Below are 14308 nucleotides of genomic sequence, written 5' to 3' on the forward strand. Positions count from 1 at the left end.
TGGATATAAGCCCTCTATCTGTTTTAGGATTGGTAAAGATCTTTTCCCAATCTGTTGGTTGCCGTTTTGTCCTAACCACAGTGTCCTTTGCCTTACAGAAGCTTTGCAGTTTTATGAGATCCCATTTGTCGATTCTTGATCTTAGAGCATAAACCATGGGTGTTTTGTTCAGGAATTTTTTCCAGTGCCCATGTGTTCCAAATGCTTCCAAATGTTTCTTCTATTGTTTTTAGTGTATCTGGTTTGATGTGGAGGTCCTTGATCCACTTGGACTTAAGCTTTGTACAGGGTGATAAGCATGGATCGATCTGCATTCTTCTACATGTTGACCTCCAGTTGAACCAGCACCATTTGCTGAAAATGCTATCTTTTTCCATTGGATGGTTTTGGCTCCTTTGTCAAAAATCAAGTGCCCATAGGTGTGTGGGTTCATTTCTGGGTCTTCAATTCTGTTCCATTGGTCTATCTGTCTGTCTCTGTACCAATACCATGCAGTTTTATCACTGTTGCTCTGTAATACTGCTTGAGTTCAGGGATAATGATTCCCCTGAAGTCCTTTTATTGTTGAGGATAGTTTAGCTATCCTGGGTTTTTGTTATTCAGATGAATTTGCAAATTGTTCTGTCTAACTCTTTGAAGAATTGGATTGGTATTTTGATGGGGATTGCATTGAATCTGTAGATCGCTTTTGTTAGAATGGCCATTTTTACTATATTAATCCTGCCAATCCATGAGCATGGGAGATCTTTCCATCTTCTGAGATCTTCTTCAATTTCTTTCTTCAGAGTCTTGAAGTTCTTATTGTACAGATCTTTCCCTTGCTTGGTTAAAGTCACACCGAGGTACTTTATATTATTTGGATCTATTATGAAGGGTGTCATTTCCCTAATTTCTTTCTCGGCCTGTTTCTCTTTTGTGTAGAGGAAGGCTACTGATTTATTTGAGTTAATTTTATACCCAGCCACTTTGCTGAAGTTGTTTATCAGCTTTAGTAGTTCTCTAGTGGAATTTTTGGGATCACTTAAATATACTATCATATCATCTGCAAATAGTGATATTTTGACTTCTTCTTTTCCGATCTGTATCCCCTTGACCTCCTTTTGTTGTCTTATTGCTCTGGCTAGAACTTCAAGAACTATATTGAATAAGTAGGGAGAGAGTGGGCAGCCTTGTCTAGTCCCTGATTTTAGTGGGATTGCTTCAAGTTTCTCTCCATTTAGTTTAATGTTAGCAACTGGTTTGCTGTATATGGCTTTTACTATGTTTAGGTATGGGCCTTGAATTCCTATTCTTTCAGGACTTTTATCATGAAGGGGTGTTGAATTTTGTCAAATGCTTTCTCAGCATCTAATGAAATGATCATGGTTTTTGTTCTTTCAGTTTGTTTTTATATAATGGATCACGTTGATGGTTTTCCGTATATTAAACCATCCTTGCATGCCTGGGATGAAGCCTACTTGATCATGGTGGATGATTGTTTTGATGTGCTCTTGGATTCGGTTTGCCAGAATTTTATTGAGTATTTTTGCGTCGATATTCATAAGGGATATTGGTCTGAAGTTCTCTTTCTTTGTTGGGTCTTTGTGTGGTTTAGGTATAAGAGTAATTGTGGCTTCATAGAAGGAATTCGGTAGTGCTCCATCTGTTTCAATTTTGTGGAATAGTTTGGATAATATTGGTAGGAGGTCTTCTATGAAGGTCTGATAGAATTCTGCACTAAACCCGTCTGGACCTGGGCTCTTTTTGGTTGGGAGACCTTTAATGACTTCTTCTATTTCCTTAGGAGTTATGGGGTTGTTTAACTGGTTTATCTGTTCCTGATTTAACTTCGGTACCTGGTATCTGTCTAGGAAATTGTCCATTTCCTGTTTTCTTCTATTTCTAACAATATCCAGAAAATATTATTTCTGGGACAGCCAGTTGTACTATTTATCTTTAATCCCTTCCTTCACTCCTGTGGTGAAAGGGTTGATAGACAGGAGAATCCTGGGAAGCTTGCAGACCAGTGAGCACAGAGTTTGTAGCAACAATCACCAACAGACCATAACTTAAACAATATGGAAATCGAAGAATAACAGGGTGTCTTCTGACATCCACAGTCACACCAGCACACCTATACTCACATAAACATTCACATGTACAAAGACTTTAAGAAAAACATGCTTTGAATTTGGGTCATTTCCAATGTGGATGCATATTGACAGCCATTCTACAATGCTAGGCAGTGGGCGCATGCTGGAAGGCCAGCTTTGCTATCAGGGTAAAAAGACTGACCACAGTACACAGTGTTGCTAAGGCAGGCTGATCAGCTGCTATAGGCGTTATATTCAGTCTCTAGTTACTCTAGATTAATTGGAACTTGACCCCCATTGTGTACCATGAGTCTCTGTAAAGCAAGGTCCACGCTTGCCTTTAAAGCTGTTCTTGTTCCTAAACTTCAGCACTATCATCATAGATGAAAACTGTAGCCGCTGTTCTTCCTGAAGCATCGTAATATCCCACTTACATATTATCCAGAAATATGCTATCTTGATTTCCTCACGTGTATTTTGTTAAAAGTTTGACTATTATGTACATCTGACCCAATTCTAATCCCTAATAATGAGAAAGAAACAGACACCAAATTTAAAATTCAAATTAATCTTTCATTCATTGGTAGACTAAAGGGTGGTTTTAATCCCCCAGGTCATTAGAAAAGTAATGAGGAAGGCTTTAGAAGTTAACCATGAGGAATATTAGCTGTTTATTTGAAAGAAAAACACTTGATGACAGACTTAATCACTTTTTTTAACTTTTATTTTTATTTCCTAACCCTGTGGATTTTTACTTAACATTATATTTAATAGCATAGTTAAGGGGGCAAGATAACAAGATTTTTATATCAGAATTTTAATTTGAAATAAACACATGTGGAAATGAAGATGAGGAAAATCAGAAAAGTAAAATTTAACTGTGCTTCTCCTGAAGGCAAATATGAGTTTGACTACTTTGTTATTGCAGCTTGCATAATAGAATCTATAAACACATGTAACAAAATATACAAAGGAGACAAAAATATACTACACAGGCAGATGGAGTCACTCAGCAGATACAGGCACATGCTGCTAAGCCTGAACACCTGAACTGGATCCTGGATACCCATATGGTAGAAAGGAGAAACAGTTTCAAGTTTTCCTGACTGCTGTATATATGTCCTGGCAGAGCACTGATGTATGCATGCACACATGCAAGCACGCACGCGCGCGCGCACACACACACACACACACACACACACACACGTGTGCAGACACACATACAAATGCAAATCCATATGAAAAACTAATCATTCTATCATTCATACAGTGACGATCATTTGACATATCAATAAAGTATAGTTTGGTGAAGATTTGGCATCCTGTAATACTGTCTTTCCATTACAGCTGTGTTTTTACATTATGACCTCTGACTTTGGACAAGACAGAAGAATCCCCTTCCAACCTTTCTTCTTTTTTAATAATTATTTTATTTATTTACATTCCGAATGTTGTTCCTCAGCCTGGTCCCAACCTCCATAAGTTCTGTACCCCCTCTTCTTTGCTTCTGAGAGGGTGCTGACAGTGCCTTCACTAAAATGTCTCCAAGTCACACCAACATATCTTGAATGCACAAATCTATATCTGAGAGCATTTGCTCAAGTTCTCCTGATGCTTGCCACACAGCAGATTCAATGTACCACTGACATTTTTATGAATGAAAACTACTGGACATTCTCTCTTCATGCTGTTTTCCTGGTGCTCAGTCTGCTAATGAATGGTGGTCTTGGTTCTGCAGTCAGTACTGCTGACCCATGGTCTCCATGGAAATCAGTTCTAGATGCTTTCTCACCTCTCCAGTCCTTTGCACATTTTTGCAGAATGCATCACACATTTGGATATCAAATGTGTGTGTGCTCTAATTCTGAGTCTATGTACTTTCCCATTGTATTTTCGTCCACTTTTTGTCTCCGTCAGCAATTTCCACTTAGGTCTCCACATATAACTCTAGACATGAAGATTATTCATACATTTTCCTAACTTTTAGTTTTCTGTTTGGATGCAAAGTAGCATGCAAACTTAATGAACTCAAAAACACAGGCACTGCATTAAATTAATTAATTAATAAATAATAATAAATAACCGTAATTTTTTAATATCCTACATATTTTATCTTCTTATATCTAAGTAACTGATAACACCATTTCTTTTGACAGATGCCCAATCTTCTGGGAGAAATTGTGAATTGTACCCTATTTCATTGCTAACACGGTGAATTACCCTTTTCCAAAAATGTTTGGAACCAGGAATATTTAAAATTTCAGGGTTTTCTTAAATTTTAGAATATTTACATATACATAATGAGGTAAATTGGAAAGAACTGACCATTTTAAGCATGAAATGCATTTGTGTTTTACATATACATATCTGAAAATGCATTCATAATTTTACTGTGTCTGCATTTCGAATGACCTATGATCTGTGAGTTGAGGTCTAGATTTTGTCAGGTTGTCAGTACTCAAATAATTTTGGCTTTGCAATACTTCAGATTTCTGAATTGGGTGTTAGGGATATTCATCTTGCATATCTTCTTATCTCCTTCAAAGAGTTGAGGCCTATACTTTTGTAGCTCATATAAAAATCCTATCCTTTCTTTGACTCTCACACTGCAGTTCAATTGTAAGCCACTAATATTTGTTATTTCCAGTATAATTCTTTCTACAACTCCTATATCTCCTCTCCCAAAGCCAAGAAAACACTGACAAATGTCACATTATTTAAATATTCAAAGATAGCTAATTATTTGTTTTTATATAACGAAGCCTGAAATTAAGGCTTTAAAAATTATATGCACTTACTCACTCAAGGACCTGACAATCTATTAGGCTCAGCTGGGATGACATGACTAGAGTACTCAGGAACCGTAAATCAGATAGAGGCAAGGCCAAAGTCACCATCAAGTCTATATGACTGAGTGTTTTTATCTTTGAGCTGTCATGGGACAAATATAGGACAGTGAAAAGCTGAGATTCATCAGCCATGTTTCTTCTCATTTAAGAGACACTCATATGAGCTCTTTCTAATATGGCATACCTAGGGTAATCAGGATAATTTTACGACCTTTGTAGAGTATGGAATCAAGACAGCATAGTAGGCCAGTATCGCCTCAAATCTCAGAACATTGGATGCTGAGATAGAAAGACAATGAACTTTGAGACTAGTCTTGATAGCCTAGAAAGTTCTAGATCACATACTTAAAAGAAACAACAGCAAAACCTAAACTGAACACACAATTCAACAAAAGAGAAAGGGGAGGTGAATAGTGGAAAATGGATATTTATTTTATGCCCCAGCATTGAAAATACCATATTCTATCAGCCAAAGAGCTCAGAAGAAGCCCAGTCAACTTCAAAGCAAATTGTAGAGCCACTTCTTAGTGGGAAACATACTGAAGAAAGTGTAGCAACTTTTCAAAATGTAGACAAATTATTTCTAACATCAATGTACAAAATAATGACACTAACAATCCACAATCCACAATGGAATCAGCAGATTTTTTGTCCCACAGTATGCTTTTGCTGATCAAGTTTGCATGGGTGAGAATACAGTCACATTCTTAGTTACATCTTATACAGGCTCACTTTTACGTTTTGCATAGTTTGTATTGTACCTGAAACGATTATAAAGAAAAAAGGGACTTCTGGCTCATTTCAGAGCCTACCGTCTCATAATGACTTTTTCTAGTTTTGAACCACTGGTGAAAGAGCAAATGCTGGCAGTAGTAGTGATTAGGCAATCCCCACCTCACAAGAAAGAAAGCATTGCAGCAGCACAACCTGCTTTTCACACACACCCATCGGGACATCTAGTCTGCCTTTACCACGGCACCACACCTCATAAAGACTCCACCGCCTGCACTAACGGCAATAAAAAAAAAAAAAAAAAAAAAAAAAAAAAGACCTCCAAGCTGCAGCACCCTCTGACACCAGAGTTAAGTAAACATAAGTGGAAAAATATGGCTGTCAAAGATACAATTACGTAAAATATGTCCCGTGGGTACACAACTTTGATGACCCTCAATCCTCCAGTATCCAGCATCTGTTTCCTCACAATATATTTTCTCTCAGAGTCCCTTTGCCAAGCCTTTTATTTCCAATTGACATGTCACCTTGCTTTTAACTTTACAGGGATGATTCCTACTTGGATGAATAACTGGCTTCCTCACCTCTTTCGGGTATTTTTCAAGTTTCCCTTTTAAATAAGTCTTCACTGAAGTGTTCAATTAAACTTCACATCCATTATATTTCTCCTAAGCTTTCATCCACCCTTGCCAAGTTATTTTCTCCTATATTATTTATAACATTCTCTCGTGGTATAAAATTAATTTATTTTATTTTTGGCAGGTTTCACCAATCCAACCAAATTGGTGTGGATTGTTGGCTCTTGTGACCACTGATATATTCTAGAAACTACAACAGAAGAGATACTGGTAAATGTACAAAGGTGTGGTCATAAGATCCCGTAGAAGAGTACAGGATAAATCTAAAATGAAAAATTATAGGTGATGTCATAATGAAATGTATTAGTTGTTTGGGATTATACAAATTGTATATAGAAGTGAATTAAATTCTAAGAAAGAAGATATTGATGTTCATATTGATCCTCTTTTCTTCAGGATGAATTATGTTTTGAAGATTCTGATGCTAACATTAGTTTGAGCTCATTCAATATTGTCAGAGCAGGAAGAAAATCATTTGAGACCTCAGATATTAATATTCTATTCCCTAATGTCTGTCTCTTTGAAGTCATCCATCACCTTGGGAATAAATTCACAAAGCAGAAGCACAGGATGAAGGCTGGATGCACTGGAATGCAGTCACATTCGTTTATTTTCTTACTATGATCGTGTGTGCTGTGTGCATCAGTTTGCATTCTTCTTATTATAAACTGAAAAGTTTCAATGCATAAGACTGCTCTTTGTCATCTTTAGGTAAATTAATGGAACAAGAGTGCAGAAAATGTTGATTTTTGTGTTTCTAGTTTCCACTATTATAGAGTCAGTGCGAAGCTGACTCTACCAGAGGAAGAGTCTGCAGTGCTTTGCCATCTCATTTGTTTTTCTCATTAAGGAAATAAAGACCAAATTCTATCGTGAAATCGTGGAGTAGTTAAATGCTACACTACATGAAAAATGTATAGTAGTTAAAATGTTATCTGTTTATATTGTTCACTAACTAATGGTAAAAATGAAAGTGCATTTATGATTACAAAACATTAAAATAAAACAAAAAGCTTAAAACAATTTTCCACATTTCAACAACAATGGTCATAGTAGAGATTTCCAATCTACTGAAAATGTCATTAAAAAGATAAAATCAGAGGGTATCAGGTGAGGTGGGGAAAATGGGAGGGAGAGAATACAGTGAAAATCAACTGTAATGGGAGGGAATCAGGGGCTGTGTGGAAATCTAGTGCAGTTGAAACTCCCAGGATTCTATAAGGGTGGCTTTATCAAGGACTCCTAGTAATTGAGATTATAGAACTTGAACCAGCCATCTTCTGTAACTAGGCAACTTCCAGTTGTGGCATTGGATAACAATATCAAATTTTCAGCCTATAATCTATTGTGCTTGAAAGATGTGTTAATACAACAGAAGCAGAGAAATTGTGAGAGTATCCAATCAATGATTGGTTTAGTTCAAGGCACAAGCCAGAAAAGGGACCCCATGCCCAACACTGCCTGATGACCAGGAGTCAGGAACTGGATGAACCTAGGATAGAAATGCAAAACAAAACAAAAACATAAAATAATACTTAATAATATGCTGCTATACTTGTAGATTGGTGTTTAATCCAAACATCATCAGAGGGACCTCTTCCCGAAGCTGCTGGGAGCATATTCAGAGATTCACAGCCAAACAATATATAGAAAGAGAGAGAGAGAGAGAGAGAGAGAGAGAGAGAGAGAGAGAGAGAGAGAGAGAGAGAGAGAGATTTCCAAAATTGTGATATCCATTAGGGTCATCTCCTTGGAACTCAGGAAACTTTCAGAAGAGGAGGAGAAGAAAGTGAAAACATAGGCATAAAGAAAACCAGAAGAACGGAACCACAAACTTAACTAAGCAGGGCCCAGAGGAGCTCAAAGCAAATGAAATAGCAATCATGGGGTCTGCTTGGGTCTGTGCTAGGTCCTTTGAAAATAAGCTATGTTCATCAGCTTGGTGTTTTGTGAAACTCCTAATACGTGAAATGGGGGCAAATCTGACTTTTCCTTGCTCTTGGGACACCTCCTCCTGCTGGGTTGCCTTGCCCAGCCCTGATCAGTGGGTTTGCCCTAGTGTTATTGTATCTTGTTATGCTATGTTTACTTGATATCCCTGGGAGCCCTGCTCTTTTCTGAGGGGAAATGGAGAAAGAGTAGATCTAAGTGAGATGGGAGGGGGTACTGGAGGAGTGTGGAGAGAGGAGAAACTGTAGTCAGGATGGAGGATTGGATGAGAGAACTAAAAGAAACAATTCTTTTAGTATCTGGCAAGTATCTGTTAAGATTGTCCTGCAAAGAAGCGCCAAGAGACTGTAAATGGGGTAAAGCAGTGAACAGTCAAATATATTTGCCTTCCGGGATTGGATACCACTGCACATTTAGGCAAGAAAATCTTCTCCAGATGCCAGAATATAAAGAAAGTAGCACAGAAGGCAATCCAAAAGATTTTAATTAAGTAAATTTATATATTGATTACCAAGTATAGTCAAATATTATGGAAATCACTGAATATACATCAATGTATAAAGTAAGTTTCTGTTCTAGTCAAGTTCAGCAACTTGTCGCTAATTTTAGTAGAAGAAGGACATCTGTTGGTGTATGCAAGGATCTGGTGGGGGTCTGTAATTAATAGCGTCAGAGGTTGGCTCTCTCCTATGTGATGGGTCTCAAATTTGGCCAGTGATTGGTTGGCCATCCATTCAATTTCTACTCCACCTTTATCCCCACATATCTTGTAGGCAGGACAAATTTTGGATGGAAGCTTTTGTGGGTGTGTTGGTGTCCTCTTTGATGGGCTTTTCTGATTTCAAATATGTCAATCATACAGCTAGAAAATGTTTAGCTTGAGACTCAAGCATGCAAGTAACATAAAGAGTAGGGCGTATCCTCTTGGGATTTACTCTAATTCAGAAATAAGTTTCCAAAGACCTAGGTTAATTTTTTCAATTTCCATCACTGATAAAAAATAAAGCAAATGAGTTTGAACTGAAACTATGAAAACTAAAGGGTTAAAATTACTTTCAAGTGTTTTAACACTCTTATCTTCATAACACAATTAAGTAGAAATTACAAAGAATCTCACTCAGAAAGGCTTGTTGAGACATACAATTGAAGACATTTTCTAGTTTCTTTTACATATTATTATAGAGTTGTCTTCATAAGACTAGCTTCTTCAGCATGAATTCCTATAAGTGCAGAGAATAATACAGGATTTTTTTTAGAGAACAAGGTTAATGCATTTGAATGTTTCTATCACAATGTCAGTGATAAATCTTAAATATTTGTACCTTTCCATGTGCTATATAGGGAACTACTCTTAAAAAAATACAAGGCTTGATGAGGTATCCTCTTTTAGAATCTACCTCTCCCTTTTTCTCTAAAAACTTGATAGATCCATGTGCCATATGACCTTACATGATCAATTTGAAATGGAACTATTTGTTAGAATTGTTATTCATAAGTTCTTATTCCTCACAGAAGCAGCATAATTTATCATTTACATAATTGCTGCTAAGTACTAAGTTAGACTGATCAGTGGTGCCCTGTATACATTTTAAGGAAGGGGGAAGGTATGTGATAGCTCTTTTAAAACCTGAACATAGGGTCAGTTCCTCTATATTTTACTAGAGAAGAAGTTCCATAGCAATCCCTAGTTTAAAAAGAGAAAAATAAACTTCAGCCAGTAATAAAGAGGGAGAACAATGGTGTTTCACTAAAAGCAAGTGGTGGCTTGCCTCTGTAAACTTAGTACTCTAGAGGAAAAGGCATGGTACTTATAAAGTCGAGACTATCTAAGGCTATGCAGAGAGTTCCAGCCAGCCTGCATTAGAGAATGAGTTTCTACCTCACAAACCTATAACTAACTGAATCATTAATATTTAAAAATAAAATTGCAACTGTCATTCATTTGCCACAAACAATTCCTGTTTCCTCACTGGTGAGATTTTCCTGGTTGGGAGTACTTTTTGACACCACAGACAAAGGAAGAAAAGGACACAACTCAGCGTGAAGTGGTGATAATTACATTTTCATTTGTGTTTCTGGCCTTCATTACCATACATATAAGAAACAATCTATCAAAAAATCAAACCATCCCTATAATTGTTTTCTGAGGTGAAAATCAATGTGTTTACTTTTAGCTTCAAAATCCTCACTTTAAAAAGTCTTATAGACAATTAAACACCTATTTATGGAGAAAGCTTTGTATATAAAAGACTACAATAAACATCTATGAGTCAATATTAAGACATGAAACAGAAATGGGCCTGTGATTGGCCTCTGATGACACAAAGCAGAAGCATGTCCTCTATGTTCAAGGAAGAAAAGAACTTTAGCAAACATTTATTTCAAGAATTATCAAAGAATGGGGTAATAGCAAAGGTCTGTGTGCTTAAAAAAATCAATACCTCCTCCAGCATCTTCCCAAAGAGGAGGAACAGACAATAATGCATGTAGGTTGACATATTCTCAGATTAATTATACAAGCATATACTGTGTTCTCAAATGGCTCCAGTGATTGCCTTGACTGAGGCAGCAGAGAATTAAAAATGGACAGACATAAGGACACATGAACACAGAAAAGTTTGGGAGGGGCAAACCCTCAGATTAAGAAGCCATGATATCCTGGAAGCTCAGTATAGTTAAACTATACAGTTGAACTGGGAGATAAGGCTATTGCATATAGTTAAATAAGGATTTGAATTACTGCATCCAGATAAACAGTGAGGCAGAATTACTACTTATAGCAGAACAAGGAGGCTGGTTTAGCTAATGCCAATAGGAGCAGTCCCTGTAGGCTTTAGGCAAGCAGTCTTTAGACCACAAACATGAGAGGGTAAGGGAAGGTAATAAGGTAGACATAGTTTGCAAGCCCTATCAGCATCTGCATATGAAGCAGAGAAAAGCTTTGTCAAGCTCTGAGCCACACATAGGGAAGGCTTTGGCATTTTCCCTAGCCAGGGTCATTGGACTCCATGGCATGGCTGTAACAGATGTGAGTACATGAATCATTCGTCATAGACAATATGTATTCAGTCAGACTGAACTTGATCCCTAAAACCATCTGTCTTAAAACAAAAACAATGAAAAACAGTTATGAGTATTGCTTCTTCAAGTTAAAAGTGTTAATAGATATATTGTAATGGTCTGGAAAATTCAGTTGGTTTTTGTTTCTGAATGTTATGGTTAGGATAATACCTTTAATAGAATCATAGAAAACAATGCTCAGGGATGACAACTGAGTTAACGCAAAAGCCCTCTATCTAGAATAGAAGGTGATTTTCCTTCTTGTCTAAAGAAAATGATGTTTATAGAATTTAAGGCACCACTACAGTCAAGGAAAATATTTTGAAATAAACATCAGAATAACAGGTTGGCCAGAAGTTAAAACAAACCACCAAATGGTTCAATGTTGTGTGTACTTCTATAGAGACCAAATTTGAATAGAGTATAGAGGAAAGGCAAGGCCAGTCTACAATCTACTAGCTCTGAGTAGGAACATGGCAAGCTGAATGTAACTGCTAGAGATTGAAAGTCCTTGTGGGCCTTTGTGAAGAGAATAAACAAAACTACAACAACAAAATAAACAACAAAAACAATAGCCAGGGTAAAGATCACAAAAACAATAGTGAAAGTGATCCTACTTGAGTTGCACAAAGGAACACAGTGTGCATAGCTTATTTCACACTGCAATGAATGTTAGAAGCTCATGACTAGAGTGCTGGCATGATGGGGATTGGTGGAAGACATTTATGGTTTCCCTCATATGATATGGAAACAGGAGGCCAACTGTCTTCTAGTTTTCATTTAAGAACATTAATCCCAATAATGAGGGCTCAGTCTCATAACCTAATTACTTCTCACTGGCTTTGTAATCAAATATCATTTGGGAATTAGGAAGTATTAGGATCCAGCATAATAACTGGAAAGGAGATACATTATTTCACAACAAAAGCTAACTCACATTAGACAGAATATAATTTTCTCTTCTCTTCTTCACCATTACCAATACTCTGAAACTAATGCTTTATTTACTCAGAAGCATAACTTATTCTTTCTAAAAATATGGAAAGAATAAGTTATATAAATTAAATACAAGTTAATATTAAATATAATAATTTAATAATTATAATATAAATATATATAATTAAATATATATAATTTAATAATTTAATATTAAATAATTAAATAATGTGATGATTTAATATAAATTAAATAAAAATAGCCATGCATATGTAAAGATGTGCTTATGTTTATTATGTTTACATGTTTAAATAACAGCACAGCAACTATGGATTTCTATATATTAAATTTCAGTAAATTTTACAGAATGTATTCCAGAAATTGGCAACTGAGTTTCCTTAACTGAAATCCCTTCCTCCTGTGATGACGCTAGTTTTCATCAATTTTGTGTTGAACTATCCAGCACAACTGACCCCTTAATAACTTAACACACAAACACATCACACAGATTTTTCTTTGTTGGTCATCATGAAGTTCACATAAAGATGTTAAAGTGTAAAGTCTACCAAGTGTAGGCTCCTGTAAACTTAGAAGGAAATTGAGTAGTTTCTTCAGGAGGGATAAAAAAATGGGTACAGTCACAATCTGAACAAAACAAAACAAATATCAACAGTATGTAAATAACCCAATTTCCAGTATCTGTGAGTTACAATTTTCTGGGCTCCTTTAAGGAACGAGCTTAGGTCACTTCTCTGCCTCTGCCCTCTGTAGCACGCACACCTTGTCTTCTAGCTTCTGGCTGGCTCCATTCCACCACTGCTGTTATTCTTGATGGTCATCCCACGGGACTGACATCTCAGTAATGCTGGGGCCTCTCTGCTGCAACTGCAATGAACTTTGACCAACAGCCAATCTTAGACTCTGTACATGGTGCCAAGCCACAACCTCTCTTCATGCATCTCTCAGTTTTAGGCTTCCAACTGCTACTGAGAGTGCAGTTTCACCAATGACTGTGGCTTCAGTTGCATTCCATGATTCCTCCATGCCTCCAAAACCTGTATCATCTGGGTAACTCTTACACTATCCAAGACAGGAGGCTTTAGACACCTGTGGAAAACAACTTGTGAGAGCTGACTCTGAGTAACCACTTCCCAGAAGACTTTGCCTCAATGATGTTGGCTTCTTTACATCCTTACTGGAGTTCCTCCTCTCTCTACTCCTCCCAGTATCTTCCTACCTTCTCACTACTCCAAATTCACTCCTCCTCCAATTACCTTCAGAAAAGAGCAGGCTTCCCAGGGATGTCAACCGAAAATGCCATAAAAAGGTCCAAGCCTAGGCATATCAAGACTGGAAATGGCAACCCAGTAGGAGGAAAAGGATTCCAAGAACAGGCAAAAGAGTCATAGGCTCCCCAATTCCCAGTACGAGGAGTCTCATAAAAACACCAAGCTAATAACCATAATATATTATAACAGGGCCTATCACAACCCATCCGTATCCATTGTTACTGCTCCAGTTTTTGTGAGCCCCAAGAAGCCTACTTTGCCGATTCTGTTGACCAGGCTTTTGTGGTGTCACTTCTTTGGGGTTCTCTTACCTCTGAGGGGAGGGACTGAATGGAGATATCGAATGTGGACTCCTGCTTTCTGACTAATGTTTGGCTGTGGATCTCTGCATCTGTTCCCATTAACTGCTAGAGGAAGCCTCTCTGATAGCATTTGGGCTAGGCTCAGATCTCTGAGTATTGGATGCTGGCTTCTTGATTATTGCTAATTTCTCAGCTCCAGCTGACCATCATCAATTGTCCGGTAGCAAAGGTTTTATTCAGTGGTTCTGTTCTTATTAATGCTGATTCCTCAAGCCCGGCTAACCAGAACCACAGAATCACAACTCAAATTAGTAAACAACCTTTTACAAAAGTGATTCTCTAACTTCTCCTGGAACTTGAAAAGCCAGGTCTCCATCATCTCTATTGCTCTCAACATTTATATCTCCCAAATTCCTCCAGAAAAGCCACTAAGGCTTTGAACATTCAGTGGCTTTTAAGCTCAGAGTTTCAAAGCTCTTC

Source organism: Rattus rattus, chromosome 6, assembly GCF_011064425.1.
Source record: "Rattus rattus isolate New Zealand chromosome 6, Rrattus_CSIRO_v1, whole genome shotgun sequence".
Classification (NCBI taxonomy): Eukaryota; Metazoa; Chordata; class Mammalia; order Rodentia; family Muridae; genus Rattus; species Rattus rattus.